Here is a 20711-nt window from a genome sequence, read left to right as displayed (position 1 = left end):
TTTCTGACACTATAGTTGAACAACTGGAGAAATATTTTGAAACATGTTCCTTTCCCCATATTTTAAGATTCTCCCTGTATCACCAATCTTGCCTATAGAATTTAGGACTGGTAATGATTTTAAGACATCATTCTGTAAAATCCCTTTATTTTTTGCAAATTCTTACAGCAGATTCCCATTACATTCATGTACTGTACCACACTTTTTTGGGCTATTCTCCAGTTGATGGGCACCTACTTTATTTCTGATTCTTAGCTATCACAAAATTACTTCTAAATATATTTTGTAGTATATGAACACTTTGTATTGAAGGTCTCTTTGGGGCATTAGGCCATAGTGGAATCTTTGGTTCAAAAAGATTTGGACATTTCATTCATTTTATTTGCATAATTCTAAATTGTTTTCCAAAATGATTCCACCATTTCACAGCTCCATCAACAATGTATCAGTGTGCCTATTTTCCTATAACTCTTCCAGCACTAATTTGTCATTTTTGTCATTTTTTCCAAATTTTTAGAGTGTCAGAATTGAAACCTCAGGATTGTTTTGATTTGCATATAGCTCTTATTGGTGATTTTGCATAGCAATTCTTTTTTGACAACTGTTCATATTCCTTGATCATTTATGTATTGAAGAATGGCTATCTCATACATACATATATACATAGGTGTATATAAATTATTTGTATATATTATTTACAATAGAAGGGTTTCCTCTTATCAGAGAAATTTGATAACCATTTTTTTCTCATTTGACCACTTCCCTTCTAATTCGAAGTACATTAATTTTTATCGGTGTAGACAAAAGCCTTTCAACACAAGCAGCTTGGAACAGTGCCCCCTATGTCCCAGAAGCAGAACTCAACTTTGAAATTCATGAAATTGGCTGGAAAATAAGCAAGAGGAAAAAAAAGCTCTGATCATAGAAAAGTACTATGGAGACAGGAAAAATTAAAACACAAACTGAGAAGATGACAGTCATATTATAACTCCTACATATGAAACCTTCAAGAGGAAATATGAATTAGTCTCTGTCTAAAAGGTCCTCCTAGAAGAGATTTAAAAAAGGATTTTTAAAATCAAATGAGAAAGAAGAAAAATTAGGAAAAGAAATGAGACTTATGGAAAAGAATCATAAAAAAGTCAACAACTTGGAAAAAGAAAACAACTCCTTAAAAAGTAGAATTGGTCAAATGGAAAAGAAGGTACAAAACCTAACTGAAGAAAATAATTACTTGAAAATTAAAATTGTGCAAGTGGAAGCTAATGTTCCTATGAAACATCAAGAACCAATCAGACAACATCAAAAGAATGAAAAAATAGAAGAAAATGTAAAATACTTCATCAGAACAGCAACTGACCTGGAAAATAGATCTAGGAGAGAGAACTTAAGAATTATTAGACTACCTGAAAATCATGACCAAAAAAAGAGCAAGGACAGCAACTTTAAGAAATTATTAGGGAAAAGTGCCCTACTATCCTAGAACCAGAATGTAAAATAGTAATTGAAAGAATCTACCAATCACCTCCTGAAAGAGATCCCAAAATGAAAACTCCTAGGAACATTAGCCAAACCTCAAACTCCCATGTCAAGAAGAAAATATGGCAAGCAACCAAGGAACCGTAACCAGGATTACAACGGATGTAGCAGCTTTTACATTAAAATATTGGAGGGCTTGAAATATGATATTCTGGAAGTCAAAGGTGCTTGGATTATAGCCAAGAATAAAGTACCCAGAAAAATTGTATATAATCTTTCAGAGTAAAAACGTATATTCAGTGAAATAGGGGACTTTCAAACTTTCCTGATAAAAAAGACCTGAGCTAAACCCAAAATTCGATTTTCAAAGATGAGTCAAGAGACGCATAAAAAAGGAGGCAGATAGAAGAGGTTGAGGAGGCTCAGTTAGATTTCCCATCCCAAACTGACCTAATGTTTGTCCTTCAGTTTTGAAGAATACCATGACATAAGGGTGATGATGCTATGACAAGCACGTAAATTGGATTTGAGTGAGGGGGTACTTTACTAAGTCTTACTTTCTCCTCCAGAGCCATCTGGGTCCAGTTGCCAGATATGAGATATGGTCCTGGATGGGAGACAATCAGGGTTAATTGACTTGTGCAAAGTCACACAGCTAGTGAGAGTTAAATGTATGAAGCTGGATTTGAACTCCCATCCTCCTGACTCCAAGATCAATTCTCTATCCACTGTGCCACCTAGCTGCCTTTCTAAACTGACCTACAGAGAAAGAGACTCCTGTAATTATCCAGCATGGTAAAGAAAGCTAATAGAGAGGGCACACTATCTCAGTCAAAGAAGAATAAATGAATGTGCTAATCTCAATAAATAAATAAATTTTACCTGTTATAGCTTACTTTGTATATATTTGTTTGCAAGCGTCTCCACCATTACACTTTTAAGCAACTTGAGGGTAAGGACTGTCTTTTGCCTCTTTTTTTATCCCATGTTTCCACAATGTCTAGCATCTAGTAGATGCTTAATGTTTAATTAATTGAAAGAAATTGAGTTGTTACTTGAATTGCCCTTCCTTAGTATTTGAATATTTTTCTTCTGATGGCTTGCATAACTTGTTTCTGAATTTAATTCTTAAATATAACCCTTATGTGCCTTGAAGGTGTCAGCCTTGTTGTTTTTCCTCAAGGTGATCTGTGAATTCTTTCAATTGTTATTTCATTTTCCTATGTTCAGAAGTTCTGCTTGGCTCTCTTGCATTGTTTTATTCCCTGTCAGGTTGTTTTGGGAGACTTATGAAACTTACATTGTCTCTGTTCATCCTGTCTTTGAGATCAGTATATTTTGCTTGAGCTTTTAATGCCATTGTTTTTTTGCTTCTCTTTCTCTAGATTATTCTTCCCTTCTGTAAATTTGCATCCCCAATCTATTGTTCTCCCTTTTGTTTCTTAGTTAAGACTTTCCCTCACAGATTCAGATTTTTCTATTCTGCCCATTATTTTTACAGTGCAGGCCATCAGTTTTGTTTCCATAATTCCCTTTACAATCCACAGGTTCCTCTGTCTCATCAAATGTTGAATCATTTCCCCTTGTTTTTCAGTATTTTTAATAGATGCCTGAACTTGTTTGCTAGATCTGTATGCTATAATTCCTTCTGTTAATGTTTTCCCTGTTGACTTATCTGCTTATGTTCAAGGTCTTTGATATTTCTTTTTCCTGAGATTTTTGGTCATTTGTCTGATTTTTCCACATAATTTTCTCTTATTCACTTTCTGACTCTCTCCTCTTAAGATGGTTTCCTTGGGAGCTAGATCTCAAAGTGTCTTAATCTTCTCTATTGCTGGGGAATTCACAGTTCACTTGTGATCTATGTAGATCCCTATGCTATTTTGGGGTAGTCAGAATTGACCCCAACTGGATACTGTTCTCTTTCCCTCAGACTTGGTGGAGTGATGCAGTCCCTCATACTCATCATGCACTGATCTAGTGTCCTATTCCACACCAGATTAATTAGTTCCCCTGGCTTGTTAACAGCAGTTCAGTTTTTACTCTACTGGTACCAGTCAGAGAGTCCTCACACTGGTACTATGGGGTTATGATCCCTACAGGTTTTTACTCTTGATGTGCTGTGGTTTCCTGGATGTCTGGTAAGGCTTAGGAAGATTTTTGCAGCCTGGAGCCATGGCATTCACTGCATTGGAAGAGGAAGGACAATGTTATAGGGGTCAGATGCTTGGATTTGCTAGTTCAGTCTTACTGCATGTTGTGTGGAAGATAAGGGATGGGTGCTAAGTGAACTTAAGGTTAGTGAGCATCAATTCTTGGATTGTTTGGTTAGTTTTATTACATTCTTTTGGATTATGTTTGTTCCAGACCTTAGAAGATGAAATTGTTATATTTAGGACACATAATTTCTGTTTTGAAGAGCACTGAAGATTGTGGGGATCAGAGAAAATGTCACGCCTATCATCTTATGCGTGGGGAGTTCATGAACTAGGTATTTAATAGCTAGACCCCAAAAATGATAAATGTCAAATATCATTTGTGGAATTTGCTTAACTTTGTATTTGAAATTATTGAAATTTTCAGGTTCACCAAACATGATGAACCAAGATTCTTCCTTACAACTGAAATGTGGGAATTGAATTGTGATACAGTGGAGGACTGGATTTGCCATTAGAGGGTCTGTGTTCAAATCCCAATTTGATCACTTACTACTATGTGACATTGGGCAAGTCAAATAATACTTTGGATCTTAATTTCAGTACCTGAACCTCCCCCAGTTCCAAGAAATCTTTCTTGAATTAAGGACATGGCCAAATGTTCCAAATACAAGGAGACGGCTTCCATTCTCACCCTAGAGCAATGAACTCTAATACTTTTTCTCTGTGAGACTTCCAGTGAAAAAAATGGATGAGGGACCTCAGTGGAGTACTCCCAGGGTAGGCCTTGGGTACTCTCCCCAACCTCAGCAGAAGTGGTTACTCTTTTCAGCTGGTAACTATAGCACATATGCTGATCTAGATAAGTCTCCATCTCCTTTTGTTTTTTGTTGTCTCTATCTTCATGCATAGTTGAGCAGACAGTGATCCTAAGATGGTCATTCCTAGAGTTGATAGCTGTGCCCCAGTATGGAGGAGTGCACTCAACCTAGCCAAGGGAGACAGGAAAAATGACAGGACAGGCAAGGAGTGGCTAACTCCCCCTTTCCCCACTAAAGAGATGGAGAGTTTGACCTGAGAGTGGGGGAAGTAACTTGAATTCTGGCATGGTGGGGCAGGAAAAGCACTCTGCCCCTTTTTAGGAAAGCAGAACTTGGGCCACGGTGGCAGTAAAATGAGCAGCAACCCTAGCTATGGAATGGACCCAGCAGCAATAGATTAGCCAGTGACAAGACCAACATAGTTTCTATGTGTTATAATCTAGAAATGATAATGCCCTTCCACAATGCTTCCAGAATAATCAATGGATAGCTCCTTCCAAAGGGAGAATTTGGGGGACCATGAGGTAGAATGTTTGAAAGGTATCTTGCTTCTGATGACAAGAGGGAGGTAAAATTATTTACCTAGCCCCTGTGGAATAAGGGAGTTGTCCCTCAACAAAAGCCCTTAAGGGATAAAGCTGTGGAACATCCTGAATGGGGCTCCCATGAAGGAGGAGGAGGTCCTGGTTGGTGACCTAAGAACATCCTAGGAACAAGTCTGAAGCCTGGATGGACTTCATGTAAGAGCTTACTTAGCTACTTTTCAAAGACAACCTTGACTTGGGTTGAGGATAAATGACTGTGCTTAAAATGTCTATTGTAGTCCTGATGTTCTTGTGATTGTTCCTGCTCAGCAGGACTGTTCAGAGCCAGGACCTAGTCCTTCTGAGGGGGAGTGCCTGGTTCTAATCTCCATTCTCCTCCGTATTTGGTCACTTCTTCATGGGGTCATTACATTGCTTGTTTTCTCTTTTGCTGTCTTTCTGAGGGTTTTTTTAACCTTCTGCTCTAAGGTCATCCTTCAGTGTTGCTTATACCAGGTTCTGTCTAGTAAGAGCCCAAAGGCCATTTAAGAGGTGGAAGATCCTCTAAAAAATCTTTAGAACTTTACCCTCAAGGCATAGAAGATACAGAAAATATCTTCTCCACTTAGATTTAGCTTAGGTTTTTGTCTTTGGACACAATTGGTCCAATGAACTAATACCACAATCTTTTTTTAGGTTTTTGCAAGACAAATGGGCTTAAGTGGCTTGCCCAAGGCCACACAGCTAGGTAATTATGAAGTGTCTGAGGCCGGATTTGAACTCAGGTACTCCTGACTACAGGGCCGGTGCTCTATCCACTTCGCTACCTAATGCTACAATCATTGACAGAGCTTCCAGTTTAAGTACAAAAGCCAATAGCTGAGAATTCATGGACTCCTCAAACTTGACATGACATGTTGTTTTTTGGGGGGAAGGGAGGGCAAGGCAATTGGGCTTAAATGACTTGCCCAGGGTCATACAGCTAGTTAGTGTCAAGTGTCTGAGATCTGATTTGAACTCTTGCCTCCAAGGTCAATACTCTTTCTACTATGCCATGTAACTGTCACCATGACATATACTTTTGACCATCATGGCAAATATGGAGGTATAGGAAGCTGTGCCTAACTGAATCAATGCTATAACCTTGCAGAATATGTTTTCTGTGTTTCTCTATTAAGCAAACTTTTTATTAAATGTTTGATGTTTATTTCATTCTAGTGCTGAACCACTGGATCAGCCTGAGTTAGACCTGGTCTAGAACCAATACATCATCAAAGAGGAATTGGGTAGAAGAAATATGATAAAGGATATCATCAGAGTTAGATTTATAACTGGAAGAGGAGATGGACTTTCTTATAGCAAGGGGGAAGCATATTGATTGCCTCACGCTTCATTGGTAGCCATACAATATTAAGAGAAGACCCTTAGCATGCTGGTGGGTCCCCTCTGGAAGGTTTATGGGGAGACTTGGACAAGAGCTGCACTGGATAATAAAGTGTGGATTGATTGTGATCTGTATTATTGAATGGCTGTCCATGGCTATGAAATAACAGATATATCAGGAGAACAAAGTAATTACCATATGAGATAGGTAGCTCAAGGGTTATTTTAAGGGTTTGGAAAAATATTCAATAAAGGAAAGTAGATGAATGGGATCACCAAACTCATTAATGGTAGAACCAACACTCAAATATAGGACTTCTGTTTACAAATTCATGTTTCCACACTACTATACAGCAGATCTGGGGACACCTCATTTGGATTTTGAGGGAAGAGAAGGATTTCAATAGTTATTTTGAGGGGACAGTAAGAAAGAGGTATTCATTTCAACCATGAGGTCATTAAAGTCACAGAATTAGGAGAAGACAGGATGGGGGGGTAGTATTAAGATTGGATTTGTCTACTTAGGAAGATTCTTATGCATGTAGGTCTAAAAACAGTAACAGTTCACATTATATAGCACTTTAAGGTTTACAAAGCATTTTCCTCACAACTTTTATCAGATTTATAAATCAGAGACTGTCATCCACATTTTACAAAGCAGGACATTGAAACTCCAACTTGGGACTCAAATTGCTTTACGTGATTTTGAAGTCCAGTGTACTTTTCCTTAACCCATGCTGCTTCTCAATCCATACAGTAGATTTAGTTTACATGTTTGCTTAGTTTTTGTTCAGTTGTTTTTTAGTCCTATCTGACTCTTTGTAATTCCATTTGGGATTTTCTTGGTAAAAAGACTGGAATGATTTGCCTTTTTCTTCTCCCTCTCATTTTATAGATGAAGAACCTTAGAGTGAAGTGTCTTACCCAGAATCAGGCAACTAGTAAGTGTCTGAGGTCATATTTGAACTAGTCTTCTTGACTGCAGACCTGGTACTATATCCACAGAGCCACCTAGCTGCCTTTTGCATAATTAGGCTTGGGTTATTATAGTGTAGTATAGTTGTGTCCACAGGAAAAGAACATATTGAAATATATGGCATAAGGCACAGAAAAGACAATTTGGCTTTCTGAGTTAAGCATCTGGTTGAGTACTGTGAGTTCTTGTGTACAACCAACTTATTGGATAAATAACATAATCTATAATAATCCATTTCCTCATCTATAAAATGGGAAAATATTGATGAAATGGGTCAAATGCCTGCAGATATGAATTGCTTGACAAATACTTAGGAATAATGATCATCAGTAGTCTACCAGCAACACAGTTGTTTTTTTTTTATGAAAGCATTAATTTTTGAAATATCTCTTTTTCAGGAATAGGAAAGGTTCATAGGTTTCACTAAAATCTCCAAACTGAAGCAACTAAGGCTGCCCCATTCTGATTTGAAATAGTAGAATACAAGTTCCAGTTATTATGAAGTGAAAAGATCCCTGGGCTTGGGTCCTAGCTGTATTTAGCAGTTGTATGACCCTGGACAGTAAGGCTGTGCTTTGTTAACATTAAAGTACTATGTAAATAGGAGGGGCTATCATTATTAAGTTTGTACTCACACAGATCTTCCTGAAGTGGATACCTCCCATTTTCAATTGTTGAAACTTCACCTATTGGGGCAGCTAGGTGGCGCAATGGATAGAGCACTGGCCCTGGAGTCAGGAGTACCTGAGTTCAAATCCGGACTCAGACACTTAATAATTACCTAGCTGTGTGGTCTTGAGCAAGCCACTTAATCCCATTGCCTTGCAAAAGAAAAAGAAAAGAAACGAAAAAGAAACTTCACCTATTGTAGAAATAACTTGAGATTTGGAATCAGAAGTCCTGAGTTTGAGTCCTGATTTTGCTTCTGATTACTTGAGTGTTTTAATTAGTAGAACTTTTAAATGTCGTTGGGAAGGGCAGAAGAATTTGAGCTAAAGAAGAGGAATTGTGAAGATGATTTTATTGTGCTACTGTTTTCTTTTTCTGGGAAAGATTAAAACCCAAATAACCAGTAAGGAGTTGATAAGGACCTAATTAGAGACCATCTCCTTACTCTGGTTGAGTTCATGTCCCTGGGACCCAGTTGAGCTACCTCCTAGGGCTAACTCGGAGTTCATGCATTTGATTTCAGCTCAACAAAATTCTTCAGTGTACTATTAAAAGATGACTAATTAACATCTAGAAAAGGAAGCCCTGATCATAAAAGACCAGTATGGTATATGTGGTGACATGCACTGGTATAAAGAAAGTATCTTGTTTTGGCTCCAAATTTAAGTATTCAAGATATTGTACTACTTTAGATACTTCAAAAGTTCAATGATTTCATCAGGGTGGATGCTTGTTCCACTTTTTTTTAGGTTTTTGCAAGGCCAATGGGGTTAAGTGGCTTGCCCAAGGTCACACAGCTAGGTAATTATTATGTGTCTGATGCCGGATTTGAACTCAGGTACTCCTGACTCCAGGGCCAGTGCTCTATCCACTGCACAACCTAGCCACCCCTACCTCCCTAGCTGCCCCACTTGTTCCACTTTTGAGAGAGTTTACCTCCACATGCTGCATTAGAGAAGGACTTGAGTGAAAGAAAAAAGGTATTTTATCAGAATCACAGCCCAATACATCAATATAGTTCTACCCAAAGATAAAACTTAATTTTCAGGGAAATTCCTTCATTTAAGTCTATGTAATTTTGTTATCATCTGCCTTAGCAGAGGAAACAGTTGAATTTGGTTAAAAACTTAATCATGTAGCAGTTACAAAGTAGTATGGATGGTTAACTCAAGTTAGGAAGGCCCAGATTCAAGTGGATTTCCAAGGCAACTTTCTAAAACTATAAATTACATACTAGTTACTAATCTGTATTGTTAGATGTAGGTTCTACACTAGGTTTCGCACTGAGTGGTCCCTACAACAGTGAAATCATAGATGCAAGCCTGGTATACTGGGAACTGGGGAAGATGGATGAAAAAAAGCAGTCCCTGAACTCAAGGAGCTTACATTCTAATGGAAAGATAGAATATGTACAAGCAATTATGAGTAAGACAGAATTCTAGAAATACAAACAAAGGAGCCAAAATGCTCTGACAGATTCTAGGGAGAAAAGATCATTTCCAACTGGAGGAATGAGAGAGGTTCCATAAAATTACAGGATAAGTTAGCAAGGGAGAGCCTTAGAGATCATGCAGTCCAGCCTCTTTTCATGTAAACGAGAGTTGAGACTCAAACATAAGTCTTCTGTTTCCAGATTTAGGTGATTTTTCCAATGTTCTCCACATAATCCCATTCATGAAAAAAGTGGGACCCAAGTTGAACCTTCAAGAAAGGGAGGAATTGTAATGAAGGCAATGAAAGATTTGAGAGGGCAGTCAGGTCTCTCATGATAATGGCTAAGTTTTATTTTTAAATTGATGCTTTTTATTTTAAAAGTTTATTTGAACATTAGTTATCCTTTAAGCACAAGTGCCTTTCCTAAGCAAAAAAAATTTCCTGTTGAGGAGTAAAAGTTGTTAAATTGTAGCACACAGAGCTATTTGTAAGCTTTGCAGGACCATATTTCACTGTGTGGGTTTGCATGCTGAAGCAATACTTGTTGCTATGAGACCAGTCCCACAGCCTCTGTCTTTGCTAGTTTTATTTGATATTGCCTTGGTATTTTTTTAAACAATATATTAAAGAGACCCCTCAAAATAAATCAGTTATTTAGAAAATTACTATTTCTACTTTTAAGAATTTATGGGGGCGGCTAGGTGTCACAGTGGATAGAGCACTGGCTTTGGAGTCAGGAGTACCTGAGTTCAAATCCAGCCTCAGACACTTAATGATTACCTAGGTGTGTGGCCTTGGGCAAGCCACTTAACCCCATTTGCCTTGCAAAATCCTAAAAAAAAAGAATTTATGAAAATGTCTTAGTCTTTATTACTCTGAGCTTCAAATTTATGTCATTTTATAAATAAGATTTTTTTCAATTTTTTTGTTCTGTAATATTATATTATTTTAGTCATTGTGTCTGTTGTTTGCCTAGTTCTGCTTTTATCACTGCATCAGTTCATAATAGTCTTCCCATCCTTCTCTGTATTATTCAGATTCATTGTATATGGTCCAATGATATTCTATTCCCATCTGATAGGTATATACAATTTACAATTTCTGCTGTGAATTTATTGATATATGTGTTATAAATGGCTCATGAATACTTATTCCAGAGTGATTAAAATGTTTTTTATTAAGACATCTTAATAAATGGCACACCTCTCTCAAGTGGGGAGGGGCGAGGAATCCAGTAAATGATAGGTCTTATGTGCAGTTTGAAAAGCTTTGTTCCTGCCCCTTCATGCCAATTATTGGCTGGGGTCAAAATTTAATTGGTACATTGGTCCCCATATATTTTCCCTGCCCTGCTCATTATACTAATAAGCAAGAACAGCTACCTCCTTGAGCGTGGGCAAAGGAGAAGGTCCAAGACCCTAGGTTAATTTAGAATTAGGTGAGGCAGACCTGGCCTAATCTCAGTTTTTGATCAGATTGAGGCTAAATCTTTTGAGTTAACTCAGTACCTACCCATAGGCAACAATACAGGCAGACCCCAGTCTTTGTAATGTAAATTAACAATTTTCCACTTTGAATTCTTGTGGAACCCAAACACCCCCATATTCCTCACATATGTGTGCATGTGCATGTGCATATGACCTCCATGGGGTAGATGCCTACCAGTAGAATATCTGGATCAAAAGGTATGGACATTATAGGCACTTTAAAAAAGAAGTCCAATTTTAAAATGCTTTCTAGAATAGTTGGGGCAATTCTTATCTTTATCAATGGTGAATTAATGTGCCTAGCCTGCTGCATTCCCTTCAATATAGACTATTTCCATGTTTTTTCATCTTCGCCCATCTTTGGGTTTGAAGTTAAACTCATAATCATTCTGATTTGAACTTTTTTTATTAGATATTTGAAGCAGTTTTTCATATAGTTAATAGCTTGCATTTCTTTTTATGAGAACATTTTTTCCCATTGGTATTTTCTAATTCTTAAATCATCATAATAAACCATATATCCCTTCACTTTCCCTCCCAGATAGCTATTTATATGAGAAATAGTATGTTTTGGCTAGTAAAAGGAAAAAAGTCAACACAACTGATTGATACATTGAATACATTCAAAAGCATGTGTAATGTATAACATCTATAGACTCTCCACTTCCATGAAGAGGTAGCTTGGGAGAATCTTCTTTCAAGTCCCATTTGATCTTTATAATTTTGTTATATTTACTTTTGATTTGGGGGTGTTATTCTTTCTATTTGCTATATTGTAGTCATTGTGTTTACTGTTTTATTGGGTCTGCTTACTTCATGCTTTATCAGTTCATATAGATCTTTTTGTGCTTCTATGTATTCATCATCCTGTATGGTTAAACTCAGATTTTCAGGATACATCACCCTGGGCTGCATCCTGAACTTCACTGCTCTTTGGAACAAATTGTTTTATTATCTCCTACTTTTTCTAATGGTTGTAGAATAAAATAATCTTGCATTAATTGAATATCTTTTCCTTTGTATTTGAAGATCTTTCCCTTGATGGCTTGTAAAACTTATTGTTTCTGAACTGAATTATTAAATTTAACCACTATATATCTTGGAGTTTGCAGCTCTGTGTGGGTGTGTGTGTGTGTGTGTGTGTGTGTGTGTGTGTGTGTGTTTATATGTGTTTTCTGGAGGTGATCTGTGAATTCTTTCAATTAGAATTTCTGGCCTTCTGTGTTCTTTTGGGAGATCTATAAACCTTAGCATGATTTTGTGCATGCTATCTTTAAAATTAGTATGCTTTGCTTTTATATACTACATTTTTAATGGTATTGTTTTTTTTATCCTTTCTTCTAGGTTGTTATTTTCTTCTTTGTATTTATATTTTAATATTTCATTTTCTCTTTTGTTTCTTTGGTGATGCTTGGCATTGAAGATTCCAGTTTTTCTATTAAATTCATTATTTTTGCTGTTCAAGACATAAATTCTGTCCTCATAATTCTCATTTTTCTTTTAAACCACTTTGGAATAGTATATTGGGGCTGTCCTCACTTTCCACAGGGACCTCTTTTTCATGAAGTCTTGGATCATTTCCCTTTATTTTTCAATATTTATTCAGATTGCTGAACTTGTTTACCAGATCTGAAGGTCATATTTCCTTCTGTTGTTACTGTTTTTCCTATTGATTTATCTGTTTATGTTCAAGGTCTTTGAAATATTTTCTTCCTGGGATCTAGTCTCTTCCCACCCCCACTTCATTTTCCTTATCAGTCACTTCCTGATTCCCTCTTCTCTGTGGTTTCCTTTGGGGTAGAACCTCAAAGCTCTCAGTCTCCTCCCATAGTATGCAATTCATCATTCATTAGCCCAGGTCTCTACCCAAAATGACTTTTGGGTGGTCGGAACTAGCCCCAGCTGGATGCTCTTTCTCTTAGACATAGTAGAGTGCTACACAGCCCTTCCCCCACCCCTCCCAAGTACAGGGTCTTTTCCTGGTGATCTATCACACTCCCTCTGTTTCTCAGTTTTGTGGTCTAGCATAGGTAGTCCAGTCTTTTGTAGCACTGGTATTTCTGGGAAGTACCTTTGAAGGTTTTTTTTTTAATTCCTGAAGGACTGTGGCTGTGAAGGTGGTAAACTTCTGCTGCCTGAAGTTGGGGTCTCCAAAGTACTAGAAAGAGGAAGTGCATGGTGCAGAGATGTGTTTTGATAGAAGCTTCTATTGTATCCTGGGGTCTGCTAGTGTGGCCTTATTGCCTATAGTGTGAGAGGTGGAGTAAGGATGCTGGGTGAGTTCAGGGTTATTGAGCATCAGTACCTGGACTTTCATTTGAGAAGGGCTGAGGTTACCTTCTTTTAGATCTTAGGTGTCCTAGACCATGTTGACAGCTGGAGTTACCTTATCTATTTAACACATAATTTTTGTTTTGTAGAGGTCTGATAGAGCATGGAGGACAGACAAAATGTTTGCTCTGCCATCTTGTTGCTCATATGAGAACTGTTTGTTATACAGTTGGACCATTTATCCATTGAGAATTGCCTTTTTGTCACCTATGTTTAAATTAATTCCATATCCATCCATCCATCATCTATCTGTCTGTCTGTCTTTCCGTCTGTCGGTCTGTCTATCTGATCCTTATCAGCAATATTTGATAAAACTTTCCCCCCCCCCCAATCAACAGTTTTCCTTATCCTAAGATATACTGGTTTTGTTTGAGGAAAAAACTTTTCAATTTTATATAATCAAATGTTCTACCTTATTTTTTGTGATTCTCCGCCCCTTGTTTGATTAAGCATTTTCTCCCTAGATATGACTGTAAAAATTACTATTCTTTTTTTGTCATTCTTTTCTAATTTTTTACAGTGTGGTTTTTGACATTCAGTTGTGCTTCCATTTTGAGTTTATTGAATATACTGAACTAAACCAAATTTCTGATAAACTGATTTCTGGTTTTCCCAGCAATTCTTGCCAAATAAAGAGGTCTTCTCTAGGCAGTTTACTTTCTTGGGTTATCAAGTGTGATTGCTTCTGAGTCTTATGTAGTTTGTTCCACTGATCAACTTTTTCTTTTCTAATTAACACCAATGTGTTGTTACTGTCTTGTGATGTAATTTAACATTTACCCATTTATTTCTACTTTATTCATTGTTTGCATTGAGAAACTTTTGTTCCTCTGAATGAATTATCATTATCTTGTTTGGTTTTTAAAAGTATCCTCTTAGTAGTTGATTTTTATAGCACCAAATCTGTAAGCTAATTTAGGTAGTATCATTTTTATTATATTGGTGTTTCCTAAAATCACCATGTCTCCAATTCTTTGTCATTCTGAACTTCTTTAAAGAGTACTTTATAACTATACTGATGTAAACTGGGTATGCCTCGGTAGATGACTCAGATGTTTTTATGTAGTATGTAATTATTTGAATGTCATTTTTAATACTTTTATTTCCTCCTGGATTTAATAACTGTTATCTAGAAATACTGTTGCTTTTTGCACACATATTTGATTTTTCTCCTACTTTAATGTTACTATTAATAGTCTCAATTAGTTTCTTTGATGATTCTCTAGTGTTTTCTAAGTAAAACATGTCATCTGCAAATAGGAATATTTGTGTCTCCCCTTTGCCAACATTTATGATTTTAATTTTTATCTTTTGTTCTATTGAATTTGCTACTCAGTGGATGCTGAATGTGTCTTTCTTGCTCAGGTCACCAAGTCCAGAGGGGTGGGGTGGATGAAGTGGAGGTGGGGGTGGAGGTGGAGGTGGAGAGGCTGGTTCTACTACTTCTGCTCCTTAACTGTTGAAACTTCACCACTTCCTTTCAGTCTCTCTTCCCCCAACCATAGAATATCTTTATAAACTCTGGGACATGACTTAATTTCTTCTAAAAATTGTGATGCTTAGTCATAAATCACTTTTCAGGGTTCGGAGAATACTTGTCCCTGTGAATTTCAAATCCTAAGATGTCAGTCGGTTCTCAAAGTTTTATCACACTAACATTCTAGAACTATATTAAATAGTAGTGGAGATTAGTGGCATCCTTGCTTGACTACTCTATTGGAAAAGCTTCTAGGACTTTTTTCATTGAAAATACTGCTAATTTGGGGGTTGAGATATATACTTTTTTATTGCATTTAAACTGGTTCTCCTGGGCCTAGCTTTTTAGGATTTTCATCTTAAATAAATGTACTTTTTCAGGCTTTTTCGCAATAGGATCCTATAGAGAGAGTTGGAAGGAACCTCAGAGGTCATCTAATCCAATCCTCTTCTTTTACAGATGATAAAACTGAGGCCCAAGGAGGTTAAGGTGGGATTTAAACCCAATTTCTCCCATGTCAAAGCTATGTTCTTTCCACTGTATCACACTGTATATAGCTAATATAATGATATAATCATATGGCTTTTGTGTGTTTTAGTTTTTATATGATTCACTCTGTTGTTTTCCTGCTGTTCAGCCACTCTCGCATGCCTAGTTTATACCCAGATTGATCACAGTGATGGGGGCCTGCTGTAGTATTCTTTTTTCCTAAGATTTTGTTTAAAATATTTATTATTGATATTGGCTTATAGTTATTTTTCTTTACTTTATCCTTTTAGACCTATATTTGTCTCATAAAATGAACTCGGCTGAAATATGTTTTCCTCTCAATTTTGGACAATTATTTATGTAGCATAGGTATTAATTGCTCACTAGATACAAATTTCCCTATAAATCCATATAGACAAAAGTTATTTTTTTTCTTTGATAGTTTCTTTATGCCTTTATAGAGAAGCAGTATGACAAAGAATCTAGAGAGTCAGCCCTAGAGACAGGAAGGCCTGTATGTATTCAAGGGTGTACTATTAAATGTTTGAAAATTGGCTCTCTGAAAAAAATGAATCATATATATTATGTACTTTTGGCGATTGAATATTATTTTATTTTTCTTATACATGCAAAGATAGTTTTCAAAATTCTTCTTTGTGTAAATTTTTGAATATCACATTTTTCTACCTCCCTCCATTGCCTCCCCTCTCCCCATGACAAAGAGTAATCTGATATAGGTCAGACATATACAGTGGTATTTAGCATATTTCAATATTAGTCATGTTGTAAAAGATGAATCAGAACTAAAGGGAAAAAACACGGGAAAGGAAAAAACAAAACAATTTTTAAAAAGTGAAAATAAGGGGCAGCTAGGTGGCACAGTGGATTGAGCACTGGCCTTGGAGTCAGGAGTACCTGAGTTCAAATCTGGCCTCAGACACTTAATAATTACCTAGCCGTGTGGCCTTGGGCAAGCCACTTAACCCTATTGCCTTGCAAAAACTAAAAAAAAAAAAACTGAAAATAATATGTTTTGGTCTTTATTTGGACTCCATAATTTTTTCTTTGTATGTTATGGTATTTTCCATGACAAGTCTTTTAGAATTGTCCTTGACATATGATATAATTTTAATTTTAATATGTATTATTGACATTTCTCTATCATTTTCTTGAGTCTAGAGAATCAACAAAACCCTCAATCAAGCCCTGATTTATAACATTTGTCAATTTTTGAGATGTAAATTCTCACAGTGAACTGTCTCCAGTACACTCCTGGATTACTACCTTTTCCTTTATGAATTTGGACATTATATGTATATTTAGTTGTCATTCCCAACAAATTTTCCTTTGCTTTCTTTCTCCTTATTTCTTTGTCTAGTCTAGTGATTTAGAATTGATCATTCACTTCATCTGAGCAAAACACTTATCTCTGATTTTTACACTTTCTTTCTCTCTTTTTCATCATCCCCCCTTCCATCCCTTTATGTTCAACCTTCCAAGATGACATTTATTTTGTTTATGACTATTCCCTATATATATATCTATATCTATCTATATCTATCTATCTATCTATCTATCTATCTATCTATCTATACATATATATATATATATATATGTAGTAGGCTGTGTGTATGTCTCTGTGTGTGGTATATGTGTGTTCTTCCCTCCTTTATACATTTTATATATGTGACTGAGGTTCATAAGATGCTTGCTTCCCCCATATCTTCCTTCATATTTATATTCTCTTCTCTTCATCTGCCTCAATTACATTTGTTCTTAGTCTCTTCCTTTTCTCTTTATTTACTCTCCTAAAACCAATAAAATAGAACAAAACTGCACCAAGTCCTTATGTTATATTAACTCTTTCTGTGATTCTTGGACAAGTTATATTCTGAAAAGAGACATCTTTTCTCCATAATTAAATATTAAACCATCATCATTTAGCCATTTCCAATTACTCTTATATAATTAATTACTTTTTAAGTTTCTCTTGACTCATGTGTTTACATTTCAGAGTTTCTGCTCTGCTCTAGTCTTTTCATCAGGAATATTTGAAAGTACTCTGTTCTGTTAAAAGTTCATTTTTTTGCCCTGTAATATTAAACTTAAATTAAATTCTCTCTCTTGGACCTGGTATCCTGGTCAGTAGTTTTTGATAGTAGATATCTTACTTCCTCAGTTTTTCTCCAATATTTTTAATTTGTTCAAATATTTCTCATTTCATGGAGTTAAAGATTTCTGATTACTTTTTCTGTTTTGCAGGAACTCCATTATTTGGGTAAGGTTTTCCACTTTTTTTATTAAAGTATTTATTCTTCTACTTTTTCTTCCAGAACCTTGTTTTGATTCTAATTTAATTTTTATCTCTTGCATCATTTTTCTTGCCATTCTTGTAGTCTTTGTGGCCAAGGAATCTTTTCTCTGTGGCTTTACTAGTTTATGTTGCAGAGTTACTCTTTTGTCTAGGTTTATTTTTGGGGTTTCTCTTAACCCATAGTAATTTTTTTCATTATTTTTACTGGGATTGTTTTACTTTGTCAGTTTTCTCTGCTGTGGCATTTCTTCCCAAGGTCACAGGCTTTTTTTCCATTTATCAGGGTTTGCATCGGTTTCTCTGGTGTAACTTCTCTTCTGGTCATTGCTGGGTTCTGGCTATCTTTTTATTTTGCAGTTCTGAACTGATAGACATGCTTAATTCTGCTTTGGCTTTTTTGTGGTGGTGGTGGTGGTAGTGGTGGTTGCTTTTATTGCTGTTTTATCTGAGGTCCTCTTGATTGTTGCTGGGGTATGTGTGGGAGAACTGGATTTCTCTACAACTTCATGATGTCATTAGGTATGAGTTGAGGTGGGTCTGAGGGGAAGTGGGAAGAAGACATATGCAGACAACCTCTTGGGATTTGCTTTGTCATGGGGTCTGGGGGTGGGTAATGTGGAGAATGTGGGCAAGAACCTGGACCTGCCTCATCTCTGGGTATAGTTTGGATGGTGGTAGGTCAGGTACAAGCAAGACATAGGAAGTGGGTTCTGAAGGCCACCTTGTCATTGCATCTGGATTTGAGTTTAGGTGATGGTGGTAATGAGGAAGGTAAGAATAGAGGACAATGTACCTGAGGCTACTTTATCAAGTTTGGGTCCAAGGGATGGTGGGTTGAGGAGATTTAGGAAGTGGGAAGCAGAGACTTATAAGTGTGGGGTACTTGGGGGCACCTGCTTTATATTTTCTTGATAATTGTACTCATGTACCTTCTTTGTGTTTCTCTTATTTGGAGCTAGTTCCATGAGGAAGCTGCCCTGGCTGTTGATTGGAAGATGAATAAATTAACCTCACCTCAACATTCTGTAACCAACCAGGGCCCAAACTGGAGTCTGATTCCCTCCACACTCTAACCCCTGAGTATAGCTATGTCCATATACCCTAAACTCCCTTTTTACCATTTAGAGATTAATAATCAAGTTGACATTATTCTGTCTACTGGAAAGAGTGTGATAATCTCCTGCTTATGGCTCTACTCAAACTCCTGCAACTAAGAGTTACAGCCAACTTAGAAGGCAGCTTCTCTCCTTTGCTACCATGCCATGTTTCTTCATAACATTCCATGTTCACCCTATCCCTTCTTCATCTTTCTGTATTGTGCCTTGTGGAATACACATTCTATTGTTAATAAGCTGTACTTCATCTTGGGACTCTTCCTTCTCTTTCACATGCTCACTAGAGATGCTACTGCTCTGGGTGTGCCTACTCTGGGCAAGTCATTTCACCTTGGTTCATTTTAATTTCCTCAACTCTAAAATGGGGATAATAAAAGGGTTGTGTTGAGGATTAAATGGGATAATATTGGTGAACCACTTACCATAGTGCTGGCACATAGTAGGTGCTACATAAAAGCATATTCCCTACCTCCATCCCTTTGCAGAGCCTTCTGTCTCCTTGCAATCATTTAAACATGACTCTCCCAGAAGGCATTGCTTCCTGGCTACCCTCTAGAGTATTGAAGGTACTTTGTTTCATGCCCCCATTAGCTTACTGGGCCAGGAGACAGATAATTCCAGGCCCTTCTACTCCTAGCACTCAGCAAATTCTCCTCTTCTCATCAATCACCCTCCCTAAAGCCTAGTATTAGTTATTTACTGGCCCCCAGGTTATTCTAGCTTTCTTTTGTTAGTATTCTACCTTTTTTGAGGAGTTTAATCTGTCTTATAGTCTTCTTCTCTACCCCAATCCCCTTTATTATTCTTGAAGACTTCAATTCTGGTATTGAGATACCCTCCCAAAATAATTTTGCATTCCTATTTCTTAATTCCTAGGACCTATGTAACACATAAGAATGTTGTGTTGTATTGGTGGAGGGAGACTTCACTGAGATGGTCAGTCTGTCAATAATCATTTATCATGTACTTATTACATGCCAGGCCTTGTACCAAGATCCAGGAACACAAAGAATGACATAAACACAGGCCTTACTCTCAAGTAACTTCTATTTGAATGGGGGAAATATTCTGTAAATAACTCTGAACAGGCAAGCTAACCAAAGAGTATATGGAAGGTAATCATAAAGAGAAGGCACTTGCAGGGAGGAAGACCAGGAAAGACCTTGAGCACAAGCTGAGATTTGAACCAAAGAGCCAGGGCCAAGAGCGAGAGGATTCCAGTCAAGAGGGACAGTGAAAAGACACCGAATCAAGGGAAAATGTGGGATATAAGGAAAGGTTGAGTGTTCTGATATTTGACTTTTCAAACCTTCTGCTGCTCTCTCCTCCTTCACCTCTGTCTCACATGATGATGTGTCCTCACTCCTTCCCAAGGCTAACCCCTTTATCTGTTCAAGCAATCCCATTCCTTCCTATCCTCTCCAATAAATTGACTCCTCTGACACCTCCACTTTCCCACTTATTTTCAATTTCTCCCTCTCTACTGTCTCCCTCCCTACAGCCTATAATATCATGCAGATTCAGCAAACAAGGAACATTTCACAAAGTTTACCAGTGATTACTGCTTGCTTAGTACTCAACCAGGATTGCACTTGGGGCTCAAATGACCTTTGTCAACCCAAAAGATATTCCCATTCATTAATGAATTGAACTTCTAATAAGTAGGCCTATTCTATAAATGCTTTACTTACCTCACTGGTCTGGGTCTACCTTGGCTGGCATAGCCCAGGGTGCATAACTTTCAATTGCTAAGTGGCTGGTTCTAGAGTATATATCCCCTAGGTCACTTCTCATCAGTTTACCTGGGGGCACCTAGACAAGTGCCTCACTGTCCTTAGAAATCGTTTTGTCCACTGGGCATAATTTGGATACCATATCTACTACCCCATTTGGAAGGATCAGTACAATTTAACCAATGGTCAAGATATCAATCCTTTACTTTTCTGAAATGGTCCCTCTGAGGATAGTAACCTTCAGTAAGTAGGGTTCCCACAATTCTCCTGGTCAGGTCCTGTTACCACCGTCCTAGGGGCTATATTATTCTGGTTTAAAATTG

This window comes from Macrotis lagotis, chromosome X, assembly GCF_037893015.1.
Source record: "Macrotis lagotis isolate mMagLag1 chromosome X, bilby.v1.9.chrom.fasta, whole genome shotgun sequence".
Classification (NCBI taxonomy): Eukaryota; Metazoa; Chordata; class Mammalia; order Peramelemorphia; family Peramelidae; genus Macrotis; species Macrotis lagotis.
Note: the sequence above shows the minus strand (reverse complement) of the source record.